Raw genomic sequence first — 17,860 nt, 5'->3', positions numbered from 1 at the left:
TGGCTCCTATAACTCCTGTGTAGAGACAAAACTCATCATTTATCAGATTGATAAATCACATCAGTAATTGTGTTGTGCAAGTGGGAACGGTTCTATATAGGCAGCGTACCCTCGTCAAAGTGATCCAGGAGTCAAATTGATAATCTCAAGTATTGTGAAAGAAATTCTGAGGTGTCTAGCACTGTTTGTGTCTCCTTTAATTTTGACAAACATCAGCAGAAAGCCAGAATAATTATTTCATGTAACAGAGCTATAATATTGCATGATATCCATTTATCAATGTATCCATCCATTCATCCAATCATTTTCTGTGTCACTTCATCAGATCAGGGTCAAGGTAAATTAACTGTATGTTTCAAGCTCATCTCTGAGAGGTACAAATAGACTCAACATCTCCTTAGCTTCCTTCATGTTGTAATAGAGTTCTTAGTATGAAATATTTTCTATGAGTAATTGCAAATATATCACAAAAAAATATGAGAAGGCATCAGCCTTTTTATGATGCTCATAAATCAATCTGAAGTTCACTTCATATCATGCAGAATGTTTTTATGAGCATCGGACTGCTGAAAAAGGTTGACGTCACTCTACTAATTGTAATTCCTGGCGTGCTGGAGTTTGGTTATTTGTCTCACATATTGAGAGTGTCCACAAGTTTTCATACGGCAAGATCCAAATGAATGTCATTGGTAACGTTAATGCACTTAATTATGCTATTTGGCAAATGAGTCACAGAGTCATAGGATAGAGTTAAAGTGGTTTTAATTGTTAGCACAACACTACAAATATGTACCAACAGGGACCGTCCACTTTGGCTCAGGTTCAGCTTCGCTCGTGGCAATGGGGACTTTGGTCTATTAATTCTGCCGGCATGCCACGAACGCAGCACCAGTCAGTCAAAATATCAGCCTGGGAGGCGAGTGATCCTCACATGTAGGCACAGAGAGCTGCACATGTGCACGCCCTCACTAACATGTCTACCAGGTGCCGCGTCTGCGATTGTATTTCCAGTTGTGTTGATACACCCGATCTGTGATTTACAGACCCAGACCCACAACGCAGAGAGAAAGATGGGAAGAGAGGGACAGTGATCGTGAAGAATAAAGAAAGATTAAGTTAAATTTATAAACATACTATAGTTTTGTGTGTCTGGAAGTGGGGTGAGTGTATGTGTATGTCTCGGTCTGTGTGTGTGCACACATGGCAGTGATGGTCATTCAAGCAGAAAAGACCCCCCATGTCACCCATTAACACACTCTCGCCTTTGACCCCAAAGCCCTCTGAATGGCTCGCTAATGGAGGCCAGACTTTGGGAGTGTGTGCATGTTTGTGTGCATTTTTCACATGTGCTCAAACTAGGTTGTGCCCATCTGGATGAGTATGAGAGAGAGAGAGAGAGAGAGAGGGAGAGAGAGAGAGAGAGAGAGAGAGAGAGAGAGAGAGAGACTCTAGTACTAAGAAAAACCAACTCCAGAAAGTGGAGGAAGTTTACACAGCCGACTCTGCAAAGCTCCAGGAGTTGCTCTATTTATAAAGACAGCAAACCCTACCTACGTGTGTGTGCGCATACTTAAGAGTATGTTTTCATGAGTTGTTTGTATGTGCACATTCTAACAACTGTGAATGTCAACATCGGTGCACATGTGTGTGTTAAAATTAATAAATACACACAATTGAAGGCTTCCTGTTATTTAGCGGTGAGGCCAGAGGAAGTTATTTTGTGGTACACTGATAATTTTGGTCAGAACACTGGGCTATAAATACTGTCAACGCTACGTACTCCAGCCTGCCTTCCTCTCCTCTCCTCACCTCATCCCTCCATCTCGGCCCCCAAAATGAAAAACTGGTGTGCTGCAGGAAAACAAGAGCAAAATAAGCATGCAGAGAGTTGTTTTTAGATTTTTTACAAGATCCTTTTTCCGAGTCAGCTCTGTTGTCAGGTTCATTTAAAAGGAGCGGGCTTTGTGTGGCAACGCATGCCAGGAAAGGCCCCAGAAGATTATATGCAAAGACAAATTCAAAATACACTAAGAAGCTGTAAGCCTACAATAATGGGACTAATATAATAAATGCACACAGCACAATATAACATGCATGAATCTTCACTGTGAATACTGATTTTTCACATTTGACTGATGATGTGGATAAATTGCATGAAAACATCAATACCAGCAGTTCATTGATTCTCCTAACAAGAATCGCTCATGTAGCCAAAACCTGATGCAGCTCATTCCTCTTTACCACCGACCTTCAACTCTGTCCAGTAATCGTTAAAAACACATAAGTGAACCGCACGACTGCCCTCTGTTGCAAGTTCCTGAAATATAACGAATGCAAGCACTGTAATTTTATTTCAATTCAGTCCCATGTGCACCACTGCACCGGTGTACACACAGGTGTAAAATGGTTTCCCTACCAAACGATCACTTACATCAGATTCTCCATAACAAAAACTACAGAACAATAGAAGCTGTCGTCTGAAGTAGAAAACAGCTAAATACAAATGACCTGTCTTAAATGGCTGTCAGATTTCATCATATCTTCGAGTTTCACTGCTGGCTTTGCTTGCACACATGAGCAGGCTTGCTGAGAGAAGCACACATACACGCGGTGCGACGGGGCCTGCTACACATGTGCATGCTTACACTAATATGGCAGTCGAAGATGCATGTGGTCACTGCATGAGGCATGCCAGGAAATTCTTTCAAGGGCATGTTAATATTCCAGATGCTTTTGGATATAAACAAGCCTCCAAATCAGAGAGCGGAAATTCGATTTAAACGCGGCTCTGTGTGGCGATACAAAGATGTTTATCTCCCCCTGCCTATCTCTGTGGCCGGATGGCTGAGTGGCCACTTAGTGTTTACCTATGATAAGGGTTTTTCTGTTTGACTACCAGTTAAGCTGCAGTCAAGAAAAAGACTGAAATAAGCACTGCGATTCCTGAGAAAAATAAAAAATAAAACATTTAAACTTTTGAGAATTCAGCTGAGTCACGCTGGCATCCATGCGCTCCAGGTTTGGAACAAACATGACGCAACATCTCATTTCTGTGATGCAAGATTTGTGTGTATTATAGATGTGAAGTTGGAGCATGTCCTCTATTCTGGGTGACTTGTTGATTTTAAGGTTACCCTGTTGGGGCAACACAGTTGTGGAATGGTTGGACCTCTCACCTCATAGCGAGAATGTCCAGGAGTTTGCATGTTCTCTAATAGCATGCATTTGGGGTTACTTGGAAACTCTGTATTCCTCTTAGTTGTGAGCGTGTTACTGTCTCCCTGTGTCCACCCTGTGATGGACTGTCTTGAGTGTAGGCTGTCTTCACCCAGCACCCAAAAACCCAACATTCGTGAGAAAGATGGATGGATAAACCTGTTAAGGACAATGTGCATTAAAGATAGACAGTCACATATCCTCTCATGTTTCTCAGGCACAACTCAACACTCTAATTGTGAGATTAGTCATCTGCAACAAAGAGTCTGATTCATACTTAACACTTTAAGAGCAGCATTTATACCTTGCTATTTATGGCCGTGCTTTATGAACAGGTTGTTAGTCTAATCAGCCGCTTGTCACCGGGAGTAAAACAAGCACATCTTCCAGTTTACAATGGGGCCACTTAAATCAGCACAGGAAACTCCCGCCCTGTGCAAAACCCTTTATGACCTCTGTGACCAGGTTCAAGAGAGCTACAACACACTCACACACATCAGTCTTTTAATTTGTGTAATTCAATGTTTTTTACCATGTACCACTAATGACTTCTGCTAAACAGATGTCTGCATGCTAACACATCTACAGATATTTTAATCACACGCAAAAAAAACAACCTAATCTTCACTTTAATCCTCCTCGTTTTTCACTAAATAGTAGTATAGTAACTGAGTTTACTGTGCAGAATCAGTATTGTTACTCCCAATCAAACCTGGCTTGTCCCGGGACTTTAACCTCCGGCAAAATCGGAACTCTGTGTTTACCCGTCCCATAATAAGGCTCATTCAGCTGAGGACATCTTGATTAGGTCTGCTCAACGTCTGGTTCTCATTTAGTATGAAGGATGGGACCAAAAGAGAGAAGGGGGCCTAGAAAGGCAAGAGAAGAAAGAACAGGAGAGGTGCGCAGAGGGAAAAAAGAGTGCGGTGACTGCTGACTGTCATGGAAAGGCGACGATCGAAAGAGAAAAAGGATGAGGGAGTCTTGTGAAAACTTATTTAACTAACTGGACGAGCTTGGTGTGACATGCAAAGTTAACTAGTCTTTTCAAAACTACTGAGCTGGTTTTGCCCCAATTATGACAGCATGATAGACTATGTACATCGATTGTTCTTATTTCCACTATTCAAATATATTCTACCCCAGTTACCCCAGTGAGATGAATTCACGCCAATAACCTCCTTTCCTGGGAAAAGTTTACATAGTACTTGGAGCATACATCTATAGTAGTAAATTCTGATCCTTTATAGAAAGGTGAGCTGAGGTCGCATAAGTAACACAAATTACATGGTAAAACCCTACTCTTTCATCAGACACAATTATTGTGTTAATGTATATAAACCGTTCTCCAGATTAGGGGTGTCAAACATAAGGCTTGTAGGCCAAAACCGGCATGCCAGAGGGTCCAACGCAGCCGGTGGGTTAATGTTCGACAAAACAAAAATTCACAAAAGACATTACCTTAGATAAAAGTGATTACCATTTGAATTCAATTTTCTGTGGATTGCAGCATTTTAGCAAGGATAGTGGACGTAACACCACTTGATTAATGGAGTAGAATTAGCATCAAACCAATGCAGTGAGGGCGAATTTGCAGTGGGGGCGGGGGGCACAAATAGATGGAATTATATAATATTTTGGAGCAAGATACATAGTTAAAAAAAATAGTATAATGTTAAAATATAATGTTACATTTCCATTTATTTATTTATTTATTTATTTATTTATACATACATACATACATACATACATACATACATACATACATACATACATACATACATACATACATACATACATACATACATACATACATGCATACATACATGCATACATGCATACATGCATACATGCATACATGCATACATGCATACATACAGATATCTATTTGGAATGTAAACTTTTTCTTAATGTACCGTACCTCTTAGCCCCCGGCGAGCTCAGTTGGTAGAGCATGGGACTCACAATCTCATGGGTTCGTGTCCCACGCTGGGCGCCACCTTCCTGTGGGCTCACCACCTGCAGGAAAGGTTCTTAATCGGTGCAATGTGATCTGGGTGACAGTGCTCAGACTGCCACCCCCGCGACCCGGAAACGGATAAGCGGGAGAAAATGGATGGATGGACCATACCTCTTTGTTCTAAAACAATGGACTTGAGATTAAATTGGGCTAAAATGCTCTAGATATTCACAAAAGGAAAAGTTTCTGCACTTTACAATGGAAGCATAAACAGTGAGCAGAGTTTCATAAAACAAAGGGGAAAAACCTGTTCTGGCTTATTTGGTGCTAGTTTTGGAGAGAACAGGAAGTTGTGCTCATGCTATCACAAGGTAAACAGTGTTGTTGAGTATCTGGTCATGGTTTGTAAATTATCATTTTAACTGGAATTTGCTGTCCATCTGCAGTAACAAAGCAGGTCAGTAATAATTTACAACTCATACATCCGATACTTTACTTAGTTCAAGAACATCTCGACTTTATTGGAAAAGACTGTGGGCATGGATGGCGTGTAACACAAACACTGTTAATCCAGCCATGCTGTTGCATCAGAAATTGCCGATGTCACATTCACGAGTCCTGCAGTTTCCTCACAACCTATATCCAACTCATGTACTCACTCTCCCGCCCATAAATATAGACTACCACACAAATACATCCGCTGATACACAGGCTTACACAATCCAACACAGTTTTATGAGTGTGTCAGTAAAATGTGCGCGAAAAGAGCGCAGTCACACACGGGGCATGTTTGTGTGAAAGTGTAGAGTTCATGTAACAGATAAGGGACGGTAGAGTCAACAGTACTGTAGATAACCTGCTGATAGAGTGTTCCCTAGCTTCCGCTGCCCTTTGTTTACCTAATGATCAAGTGGATTTGTATGTGTGCATGTGTGTGTGCAACTGCGTATGATTACTTGCGGTTATGTGGGTGGTGTTCAGTTTCCGTTGTGCCACAACCAGACCCCTTTTTCCTCCCGGTGGATATTTTCCTATTAACGTATAATTAAAGAAAATCTGACACATGAAAGTTATGTGCTCATTGATATGTGTTGATGGATTGTGTTCATTTTCAATGTTTTGGCAAGTAAAAGGATGGGCGATTGTTTTACAAAACACAGGTGTCATATAAAAGTGGTTAAACAGGTTATGTACGTGACAGAGTTTATGCTACAGCTTTGATTGTGTGAGAAAATGAGCTACAGTGAGAGACGTGTTATCAGATATGCAAACAGGAAATAACAGAAAAAAGGACTACAGACAGACAAGTATAGAAGTTAAGCATCATCCTGAAGGATAAGCAGGATAGGCTTCATCAGCAAAGGAGAAAGAACCACAGCAAAGCAGAGAGAGATGGACGGTCGGACGGACAGACAGACAGTTGTCATTCTTTCCTCTCTGCGGTCTCCAGTCCAACACTGAGCGGAGGAGTCATGCATTGGCGGAGGAAATTGGGAATGTGAAACATGCCAGATTAGAGTTGAAATCTGAGGGCCTGCAGACAAGCTCAGTGGCTTCAACCATGGGAAAAAACCATGCACTCAGGCATGCACCCTTACACACAGGCGTGCACACTCACACACACTCACACACACACAAAACACTGCAAAAGCCATTCAGATTTTCAACCACCTGCTGCATTCCTCAGCCAATAAGTCAGCTACTTAAGGAGCCAGCTTTTAATCATCCAGTCAGTCAAAGAGTCCGGGCAGCAAAGCAACCATCCATCCAAGAGGTTAACCAGCAAGACAACAGTTTGCGTTTACTAGTTAAATATTTGCAATCATTTCCAAGCAACTGGACCCAAAACGGAGAGCTGATTTGAAAATCATCAACTTGTGTTGGACACCAGCTTTCCTCAATATCAACAATAAAACATCTATCATCTACAGTCCTAAGACTTGTTTATATGTGATCTGTGAAACTCGATGCAAGTTGTGACTTGCCTTTACCGAACCTTCTTCATTCCATTCTGGTGGAGATTTATCGTAATACTACGGGTCTAAGAAAAGCAATGGTCAGCCTGTCAGGTGGCCAGCCAGCCACCCACACATCCAACCAGCCAGGACAAGAGCAGAGGAAGCAGTCATTATGGAGGAAGCAAGGGCGTCTTAAAGCCATTATATGCCCCTCGGAGAGAGGCAGTCAGAGGCAACACGCCTGACTGGAGCGCTTCAAAGCAGGAAGGAGCCCAGCCACCACCACCACCAGCTTGCAGGAGTTTACAGGGTGAGATGGGGGGACGGGGCAGGAAGGATGAGAAGAGATACAAGGGTATCTGGATAAAGACTTTGTGGGACTTTGGAAAAAAAAATGTTCTTTGCAGATTTAGGACCTGGCTGAAGTTTTAGGATATCTGCCTTACAGATCTTGGTCTTAAGTGCAGTGAACACCAATTTGTACCAGCTGAGAACATTTGCTTGACTATCTGAGAAAATGGAGAGACAGAAACAGTCCAATGTGCAACAAAAACAATCGAGCAGTGATGCTGATGTGCCCCAAATCAGGTTAAAGATGCTTCATGTTCAATCCAAATACATTTATATTTAAGTTACTTTGAATGATGAAGTTTGAGTTTCAGGAGGTTCTGGTGGTTTGAAGTGCTGCAACAACTCTCCCAAGAGAGACACTTCTACCAAAAGTGTGCATGCAGGCATAAACATGATGACATGTGGAAGCTGATCTACAAATGGTGTGCACCAATCACATCTGACAGACGCTACCAATTTAGTACATGTGCCTTCATGGGAATGTGCTTATGAGGAGTTAATGCTAATGATTATTGCACAATGTGAACTCTGAGACACATTTCTGTAGTTGGCTGGCAATGACAATTATATGTGGAGTTTATCATATAATCTATGTTGGAGACCTTCTCGGGTCTTTCTTCTTTGACAGCTCTGACTTTGCTTCTTATATTTTCCCATTGTTCTGGGGCCAAATTCAGATTTATATTTGGTCACGCTCTGATATGTCTGATACCTTACATGTCCAACTCCATGGTGTCACATTTCATTTTGTGCTTATGGAGAAGCAGAGCTCCAATCACTCAGTGGCCAACACAAACAGTAATGCATGCAAAACCCTTGTTTCAATATTCTCATTCTGAGTTGATCACCCTGCAAAATATATGCAAACCGAGGACTTGCAATTTCGCACACTTTATACAAGATCTTCGTCAATCAGGTTCTTTGTGTTGTACAGGGAATAATGGCGCTGGAATCAAAGCAAACCCAAATAAGTTTTCTAATTTTCCAGTATTTAACAATAGGTTCCGTCTTGACCTTGCGTGTCTGGGACACGGTTTCAAATCCACCAGGTTGCAACGGAAAAATCATGTGGATTAATGGCGAGCCAAGTCTGCAGTGTAACTTGCTTTTAAAAAAAAAAGCCAAATAGGTTGTTGTAGGACGGGATGGAGACGAAACGGAGGGAGCGATAGGCAGGAATTATAGAGCTTAAGGTCGGAAAGTGGGAGGTGAATGATGGAGGAGGGATTGGATAGAGGGGAAGTGGCCAGACAGTGGAAGAGCAACATTTCTCTCCTCCCCTTTTCTTCTTTGAAAGATACACTTACTGTTGAGGGTAGCAGTTGGGAAACCTTAAAATCTCTGAAGCACCGAAGACACCAAATAATACCATCATAATTTTTCTGTTCCCTCACGTACTTACATCTTCATTTCTATACTTTCAGATTCATCCCTCTGTTCATCTTTCATTCCTACACTCCTCATCTGTCCGCCCTCGTTCCCTGTTTTTATTATCATTATTCCATTACGTTTCCTCCTTCACCCCTCCTTCTCCTCCTCCTCCTCCTCCTCCTCCTCCTCCTCCTCCTCCTCCTCCTCCTCTCCTCTCCAGCACCTGTGTCCCGGCGGAGGGGAAGTTCCGGAGAAGAGGAAACCCCCGGGGCAACCAGGCACCTCACAGATGGTTAGCAAATTACACCTTCATTACCTCTCCTCTCCTCTTCCTCGCTTCCTCTGGTCATTGCTTCACAATGACTCGCTGTTCCTGTGACACCACACATCTGTCAGCAGCTGAACTGTTTGCTCATGCTCATAAAAGTAGCACCTATTGTGGAAAAGTTAAGAAAAATTTGAATCTGGTCGGAGTTGAGCCGAGTCACATGCTCTCATGTGCTGCTCTGTGATTGACAGGCGCACACAGAGGGCTGCTAAAAATGTTATGGCTCTTCTGATGGTCCATCAGAGCCTGGTCCTGGCGTCCAATCAGGAACTGGCCAGGGCAAAGTAACCACAAAGAGGGGTTTTAATTTATTATAGAATAATTTAGTGTGTTGATAGAATCGTATTCCAAACATTCAAATCAATTGGGGATGATTTGAAATGATGTATATTCCCCACAAAATGTTTAACTATCTCAAATATATAACATTTATTGAAAACCAAAGATTGTCCGATGCAACGAAAACTAATTTGTTTTCATTGCTTTTTCTAAAAAAAAATATTTAGCTGTAATGTGTGCCGTATGTCGAAATAGGAATTGTTTACATATCACATGTTTCGATCTGGAAAGTGCATGTGTTAACAAGAGCGCTCTGAGAGAAAGCAGCTCACAGGAAATATAAAGTGAAGCCCTAATCATGAATCACTGAGGTCTAATATATGACACCAAATCAGCCTGAGCAGTTTCTTTTTTCTTTTTTCTTTTTTTTTGTAAAGCGTACAGATGTTAAAAGTCAAAGTTTTTAAAGCTTTGCAGGATTTGCAAAGAATTTCCGGACAATCCTCAGACCGTGTAACTTTCTGAATGGCTGCATGAAATACGCTGCTAGTTAGAAAAAACTGTAAAACAACTACATTTACAGACCTGATATGCACCGGATACCTTTTCCATCTAAAATCAAATAATGTAGCCTGCTTTGGACATACATGTTTTCCTCAAGACGAACCATGTTAACTTCCCACCTTGCACTCATGTGTGTTTTTGTCTGTTTGCATGAATGGTTTTGTGAATGTCCAGAAGCAATTTAAATTTTTGTATGCCAAATCAATACCCCTTTTTTAAGCTATGATGAAACTTGTTGCCTTTTTTCTATTGAGTCTTTAAATAAGACCTCAGGCAAGTCCTTGCACAGATTTCATGCCTCCCTGGATTTTGCTCCAGCTATCATTGCACTCATACTCCGATTCTACCTGCTCCTCCCATGGCACATAATCCTTGCTACCATTTGCTTGGAGCTGAATATTAGTCCTAGAATATAAAGACAAAAGCACTTTTTCTGAAAGCCAGTTGAACATATCATCACCCTTTTTATGCACTCTTCTGAACCTGTTCCATACCTAAAAGAATAACAAGAATCCCTTCGTACAAAATATTCAATGAATTTTCATCCCACTGTGCACATGAATACTGATCATCATAAAACAGGTGCACATGACTGTCAAAGTACTCCATGAAGGTCTGTAGTTTTGATTGCCTCGTCCATAGGCGACTGGTTATTTGTAATTTGTAATGACCACCGACTGGCTCACACACTCTGTGTCTTATTTCCGTGCCTCCTCCAGCGCAGCGTGAAAGCGCAGGGCCCGGTGCACCCATTAGTCAGGCCGAGGAAGGCATGGAATAATAATGAACGCACCTCACATGCATGAGCAAGTAAAGCTCCACCACCACTGCTGCCGTCCCCACCAGCGAGTCTCCAGAAGGTAATTCCATCATGTAAAATGTATGTTTCTCTCAACGCCGCAGATCTCTCCATTCCCTGTCAGGAGAAGAAACTTTGAAACTCAGATTTTTGACCAAGGATTGTTTTATCTTTTACTTCACATGTTGTAGCCATGATTTTAACAATCTCTAGTGTCATTGTGGTCTCCTTTACTGTGTTGAATCACCAGTCCCGCATTTGTTTTGCCAATCGTCCCACAAGTCTGGATTTTATCGTAAACACTAATTTCATGCCTTCCTGCAGGATCTCTGGCCGAGGAACTGGAGGCTTGTTTCCTGTGCTTCCTGCCATCATCAAGTCTGCAGTGTGGGTTAGCTTGTTGTCTGAGGTCAACCTTCTGTTTGTTGCTGTTCTCAAGCCCTTCTGATTGCCCACCTGGTGCAAGCTGTAAGCCACCACCTCTGAGGTTGGATCTGCTGGTGGTTTGTTCACAGTAAAAATGAATTGTTCCTTTCTACTCTCACCTATGAGTTTGCTCATGTGAAATTGTTTTGCTTCCTCCGTATTTTATTTTGCTATGCCTTAATCAGAAATATTGTTTAATTACTTTATCATTGCATGACCATGTGATGGGCCTGGTGTACTACTAGTAACGACAATAATAGTACATTTTATTTGTTGTCCAATTTACATGCAGAATCTCAAAGTGCTACAGGAATATTCAAATGAGGGTTATAATTTTAGGCCCTGTTCAACTGAGAAAAATCTCCTGGAAAACAGTTTTGTTTCTGTGTTTGTTTGCTGGAGTGATAGAATGGATCATGGAACCCCCATAAGCACAAAATGAAATGTCATTCCATAGAGTGACACTATGGAGCATTGCAGCAAATAAATCTGAATTTGGCAAAAAATAAAAATGCAATATAGGAGTCACAAATTCAAAGCTGGTGGAAAATCAAAGTCCATAAATAAGAGCTGTGGGGCGCCAGTTGAGAAAATGCCCGTTACCATATTAACAGCAGCATCTCTATTCTTTGATTTTAACTCCTTTTCAAACATGTAAAAAAAAAAGAGAAAGAAACGATCATAAACAATTTAAACATTTCAGGCATTAGTAATCACTCTGTATATTGTACATTGATCTAGTAACATGAACTCCTTGGAGTATTTTGCATGATCTGGAAGACAAATCATCATCAGACGTCTAGAAGAAGTCACCAATATAAGTTGTTTGGAGTTTCTGTCAGCCTCCCAGCTCACTCCCCAAAATTGTGAGCACAGCCTAAAGACCGAATCATAAAATACAGTTGCACAGCTTGGAACTAAAAAATGAGCTGAAACACCTTTTTTTTCAACAAAACTTGTGAAAAGCATGATCCCTCTCTCACAGTCATATTAGATTGATACTGGATGTCTTGAATAAAAGCCACTTCAGGCTTGGAGGAATGATCTGTGCACAGTTTGACATCATGCTGTCTAACAGCTTATTCTACTTGTTCACTGACTCTTCAATTTGTTTACACTGGGGAATGTTTTCAATTTTTGTTTTTATACAATGTCCTATCAGATAACATTTATCTGGCTCTGTTGCATGCAGAAATTCACCAACATTAACACCGACATTCTTCTCAGCTGGAATTTCAAACAAAGTGTTTTGACAATTTGTGGTTGCACACTCCGGGTTCATGCTGATTGACCCACCGTGAGAGCCAGTCGGTTTCAGGGCTCCCCGATTACATGCATCGAAACAGAAAGAGCGCAATGTTCCAAAAACAGACCAAGTGATAATGCAATGCCAAGACAAACTGTGGAGCAAATGGAGAGGCAGACGGGGAGATGGAGATAGAGGGAGAGCCCACAGCAGGCCAGAAGTCCTCCAGTGCTACTGCAGTGGTGTGACAATGAGAGAGGAGAGAGTATGAGTCATACACAAACCCCTCCCTCTCTCCTTCACCCATCACACCTCCTCCCCCCTCCCCATGTAGCCCGGTTACGTCGATCCTGACTCATTCATTCACAGCCGAGTCTCAAGCCTGCTTTTGTTATACAGATGAAATCGTGCTACTTAAGAGACCATCGCTGTTCTCATTATAGTGCTGTGACATACTTTATCGCACTGGCTGCTGGAGTCCCATTCATAAAAATGCTCCAGTCTCTGAGTATGTGCAGAGAAAGACACATGCACTCACATACACCCTCATCTCCAAACCCATATTTGGTTGTCTCTTACAGCTGAATGGGCTGGGAGTGAGTGTGTGTCAGTGCTGGGTTTTGGTGTTTAATCCCTGCTAGGGCCACCCACACTGAGAATGTGTGCACCCATAACATTGTAACACATTCTGGATAAACTCCTGTGAGTGCACTGCATCTCAGCCTCATCATACGTGTCTCTACCTTCATGAAGTTACTGTCTGGTTATTTCTTTCCCCCTTGAATTCCCTCCCTCCCAGGATTCCTCTTCCTCTATCCTCCTCTTCCTCCTCGCTTAGTGGAGCATCAGCATCTACCTACATGTGGTTAGCTCATCTCCTTTTCTTCCTCTCCTTCTCTCTCTGGTTAGCTCATCTCATCTCTAGGCAGTCAGCTTTGCAGGCAGCTAATTATAGGCCACGCTGTGGAGCGCAGGGCCGGATGTGACAGCATGCTATTTGTGTGTGTGTGTGTGTGTGTGTGTGTGTGTGTGTGCGTGCGTGCGTGCATGTGGGTGCGTGTGTGTGCGTGTGTGTGTTTGCGTGTCTTCTTATCTGTGTTAAGCACAGACATATATGTCACGGCTACTTTTTGTCACTATATACCTGCCTATGTGTGTATCTTGTGTATAGTGTGTGTTGAAATGATTGCGTGTGCAGTCTATTTTCTGTGGACCCTCAGCCACGTGTGTGTGTGTGTGTGTGTGTGTGTGTGTGTGTGTGTGTGTGTGTGTGTGTGTGTGTGTGTGTGTGTGTGTGTGTGTGTGTGTGTGTGTGTGTGTGTGTGTGTGTGTGTGTGGACGGGCCACCAGCAGGATATCCATTCCCAGCCCCTCCCACACAGTACTGCAGCTCTGACTCATACAAGGTGGAGGCAGAGACAACCAGGGTCTGATGACTGGCAACAAGCATGCATGCACACACACACACACACACACAAGCAGGCACGCACATGTATATACACAAACACACTTGTCGTCTGTATGGAAATGTAAACTGGTGTGAACACAACTCAATCACATATATGGCATAGAGTGTTCTGTGTGCAAAATGAGAGTGAGACAGAAGCAGAGTTGAATGGGAACTTTTTATGAATGGGAAGTTTTTGTGAATGAGCTTCAACTGTTAAAAGAAACTAAACCAATTCTGAAATCTTTTTTATCTTTTCGATTGTATAATCCAGTGTTTTTGCAGAAAGCTTTGGTAAGATGTGTCACATAAACCAATATCAGTCCATTAGAAAAGAAAAGAAAGTGTCTTCAAAAGCTCATTTATCATATTAGGTAGAATAAGAAGTCATTCCAATACAGATGAAACTGTGATCCAACAGAAAACATGTGTTTTTTGATTGCCTTGGAAAGTATTTGTTAAAATATCACCTGAAACCTCCAACACAACCTGCGTTAACAATTCAGGTCAGCACACTGTTGGTGACAGAATAGTACAGTTTTCATTCTGTTTCTCTCTGGGTTAACTGTTCATCTACTTCTTATAATCGGCACACAAAAACTTTATTATTGGTGTTTTTTCACTCCGGATTTTCTCTTTTTTCTTCTTGTTGAGAAAGGGTGTCAAATGTCTGATGACTCATCCTGCACTCGAAGACATTTATTAATTCAGCATCCAATAGAAATGTTGTGAGGTTTCACACATATACTATATGGTTATGATGCACACGCACCTTTGTGACGTGTTTTATCTGCACATGTCACATCGTGCCATTGGCTTCTTAAAATGCAAATCAAATGAACAACACGATCCTCCTGCTTTTAATTGCTGATTTTTCACAAACACAGAATCAATCCCACTCCCACAAACAAACGCTACCTAACCATGTATTTACTGAATATTGTGGAAGCAAAAGTGAATGCAGAATTCACAAAAGGTCAAAGATCATGAGGCGATACATCATTATGAGCCAGCAGGAAGCTTCTGAAAAGAAAATGACGTAGCATCCCACTGGGGCAAAAAGCTTATGTGATTGCTAATTAACCTTTGGAGTGTTTATATATAATGTTTCTATACAAATATAATTCACGATTGTCAAAATTTTCAAGAATTCCAATTAAGATCATGCACACCAAAATAAATAATATTAGTTTTTTCAATGAACAATTATTTAAACAGATTAAACTAACTAAATAGTATCTTCACAATAAAGCGGAACTACACCACAGTCACATGATTCAACATCAAGTGGAGAAAAATTATCCTGAACATGGTCAAACCGAGAAAATGTGAAGTTTAAGAGAGTTCCCAAAAGGTGGTCGACATCTGATATGGGAGTGGATTTGATGAGAAGTAAAGAATGTACACACTCCATACATATATTATTTTTGCTTGTAGTCATAGAGTTTATGACATGCTCTTGGCACTCAAGTATAACAGTCTTGTCATTTCTAAAAGGCTTTATTGGGTAAGAAGAGGCTAAATCATAATAAAAGTAATGGTGCTAGAGAAAATGTGCAAGAACATTCCATGTAAATTATATTAAACAGACAATAGTTAAGTTCATCATATATTTTCTGTTTGTTCATGCATGTGGCAACACAGAGTACTCTGAATGAAAATAAATCTGTTGAAGAAACTATATAGATGCAGAGACGTAAAGAGTGCTAACAGCTAAAATGTCCAACATTGTGAGTGGATGACGCTTTAATAGAAATGTGCTAAATATAACTTTTGAGACCAAATGCCCAAGGCTCTGCACACCACTTTGCTGTGTTTCTTGGATTTATTTTGCCATTTCCGAGTAGCAGGTTAATGTGGCACACCGTGGAAGTTTCTGAGGCAGAGTATATACACTTGGATTTCTCAATGAATGAAACGGAGGCGCATCCATTCATACACACACAGGTAAGTACGCCTTCATAGACGCATGCATAGACAGACAATAGCAGCTTCGCACGTAGAGGATGAGATCAGCAGTCAGTGTGTATCCGTACAGATACCATGGGAACTCTCCCTCCTCCTCCTCCTCCTCCTCCTCCTCCTCCTCCTCCTCCTCCTCCTCCTCCTCCTCCTCCTCCTCCTCCTCCTCCTCCTCCCTCCCTCCCTCCCTCCCTCCCTCCCTCCAACCCTCTTTTTCTTCTTCATCACTCACTCTTTTCCTCTGTTCCTGTTCTGCGTCTGCCTCATAGCTTCCTGTGTCGCCCCCTCCCCCACCGCAATAAAAGGAAAGAGGCCTGTTCATTCATGCATTCAGCCAGTCAGCTGAGCGAGGAGAGAGGGAGGAGGGACAAGAGATGGAGATAAAATGAGAGGAGAGGAGAGGAGAGGAGAGGAGAGGAGAGGAGAGGAGAGGAGAGGAGAGGAGAGGAGAGGAGAGGAGAGGAGAGGAGAGGAGAGGAGGCTTTCTCCCGGTGAGGAATAGGTCACCTGTATTACATCAGTGATGGGGGATGGAGTGGTGGAAAAGGAGAAAAAAATGAAAGGTAGGACAGAAAAAGAACCAGATCTCTCCTTTCCTTCTCTCTCTTCATCTCTGCCTCCTCCTCCTCCTCCTCCTCCTCCTCCTCCTCCTCCTCCTCCTCCTCCTCCTCCTGTCTCTACCCTTCTCTCTCTCTCTCTCTCTCTCTCTCTCTCTCTTGCTCTCGCTCTCGCTCTCTCTCTCTCTCTGTCTCCCCTCTCCATCACCCCCTCCCTTCCCCATCCTGATGGTATGAGTCACAGACAGACTAGTTCCCTTGATGCACTGCGGAAACGTAATGTGACGTAGCCTCCACCTCTCCCTTCCCTCACCGCACGCATCCCCCCATCCCTCCCATTCATATGTCCGTCGCTCCCTCCCATTCATCCGTCCTCCCGTCATAGCACAGCAAGCCTCCATTCACAAAAAGCCCCACAAGCCGGAAGAGAGGAAGAGACGGCAGGTGAATTCACAACATCACAACGAGCACTAATTGTCACTCCAGTGGAAAGCTGTCCATTTCAGGGGGGTGAAATAAAGATTGTGGGAAACAATGACATGTAACTAAAGATAGTATAACTATTAAACATATTGTAGATGCATATGATGTGATTCAGATTGAGAAATAGGAAATCCACTTATGATACTCCAACGTCTTAAGGATATGAGATGTGAGAAATTGAAGAACAAATCTCGTGCCTTATGCGACATCTATCTCTGGTTCAAAAAGTGAGCTTACTTTCACAATTATTTCTGATTTGTAACCCGTTAAATGTTGTGCACGATTTACTGTTGCCATGGTTACGGCATGTGCAAGAGTGGGATTGCCAAGAGCACCGATTTGTTACAGTAATTAAACTGTTGACAGGAAGTGTGTTTGAGGTGTCCCATTGTATCACAGAGAGGGGACGACACATAATGTAGAAGTTTCAATAGAATAGAATAGAGTATAACATATTGCTGTACGCATTGCCCACTTCAGCTAGGTGGATTATGAAAGGCAGTGATGAAGGACATTGATAAATGTTAGAAACTATACAGTGCTTTACATTGCTTCACAACACGCCACAATGGACTTCTAGAAGATTACATATCATTGGAGCAAATTAAAGATTACAACAAATAATGTAAATCTCCATAAGAAACAGGAAAAACTAAATAGTCTGAAGACAAAGAGAGCAGGTGACTCCACACTCTCTGACATCACCACACAGCGACACCTCTCTGGTTCGGAGACGGTGGCATTGTTGTTAACCCGTGGCGTTCGCAGACACAACGCAGCACAGACGACACAACACACGCATGTTTTATGACATTCAGGCAGATCTGCAGCTCGTCAGCAGTCCGTGGAGGTGACCGGTAAAGTGAGAAACAAGGGTCATTTTTCATATTATAGACAGAAAAGAGCCACACGG

The sequence above is a fragment of the Lipophrys pholis genome (genome assembly GCF_963383615.2).
Source record: "Lipophrys pholis genome assembly, chromosome: 16".
NCBI lineage: Eukaryota > Metazoa > Chordata > Actinopteri > Blenniiformes > Blenniidae > Lipophrys > Lipophrys pholis.
The sequence above is the reverse complement of the archived record's forward strand: the minus strand, read 5'-3'. Positions refer to the sequence as shown.